The sequence below is a fragment of the Artibeus jamaicensis genome, unplaced genomic scaffold (assembly GCF_021234435.1).
Source record: "Artibeus jamaicensis isolate MK-2021 breed Jamaican fruit bat unplaced genomic scaffold, CSHL_Jam_final scaffold_3222, whole genome shotgun sequence".
NCBI classification, from domain to species: Eukaryota; Metazoa; Chordata; class Mammalia; order Chiroptera; family Phyllostomidae; genus Artibeus; species Artibeus jamaicensis.
The window spans coordinates 6,819,909-6,820,961 of NW_026522038.1; the positions used below are offsets into that span (position 1 = coordinate 6,819,909).

At 33.8% G+C, this 1,053-nt stretch overlaps 1 non-coding gene across 1 annotated transcript; it reads right to left on the minus strand.

Moving 5' to 3' along the window:
• Positions 1–542: 542 nt before the first annotated feature.
• Positions 543–687, minus strand: LOC119057905 (U4 spliceosomal RNA). Its single transcript, XR_005084157.1, has one exon. It is a non-coding gene; the product is annotated as a U4 spliceosomal RNA (small nuclear RNA).
• Positions 688–1,053: the final 366 nt, after the last annotated feature.

Consider the following 1,053-nt stretch of genomic DNA (forward strand, 5'->3'; position numbering starts at 1 on the left):
GAATAAAAATAACAATGGCAAATAAATATGAAAGTAAAATACTCCTAAAATTAAGGATAATCTCCTTTTCAGAAAGCTATACATAATTTAGCAGGGTTTAGTAAGGATAGAAATGTTAATTATACTAGAAAATCATTTATCCTCATTTAGACAAAAGTTCAATTGCAATATAACTATTAAACATGCTTATATTCTACATATAAAAAATCAGTTAGTCTTTAAAATGAATAATTTAGAAATAGATGTGACTAAGAGATTTAATTCTAAATCTAGATCAGATTTTAGGCATTACTTCATAATATGTAACTATCCTGGGTAACGGGTATTAACTAATGGCAATTTTATAGGTAAAGAAACTAAGACCAACAAATTATAATTGTGCAGCTCAAACTCAAACAGTAAGTAACTGGAAGGACTGGGATAGTGCCTAGATCTTAACTTTTAAGTCCAAAACTTTTTTTTTCCGCACCATGCTTCCTCCTTGCAATTCCAAAGAGAAGTTTATTGTTCGGGGTGGCTGAGACTCAGTTACTCATTTAATTTAAAAATACATAAAAACAAAATGTATAATTTCTTCAAGAGAGAAATAATATTAGTAGGCGGGGAATATATTACTTTTTTTTCAATTAGCAATAATCGCACCTCAGATAAACCTTATCGGCTATGATACTGTCACTGCACAAAGCTGGAATATACTTCATTACATAGGAAGATGTTGACGCCTTTTGAGTGAGTTTAATTACTAAAGTAGTAAAAAGACACCATTATGAATTAATTCATCTACACAAACCCTGAGGATAACATACCAGGTACCATGCTCACACTCCGCGTTGGAGTATTAATTGAAGACGAAGAGTGTCGCATGGCTCCCAGTCTTACCCCAGGGAACTGATCCCAAGTTAACTGTGGAAAGAATGAATATGTGAGTCAAATACAAGCTTTCCAACAAGTCTGCCCTTTAAGGGAGAGGGAAGCATGAGCTGCCTATTAAAACCATTGGAACCATGGTGGGAGAGCAGCCTCCTCAGCAAACACGAAGAATGATACTTGGAA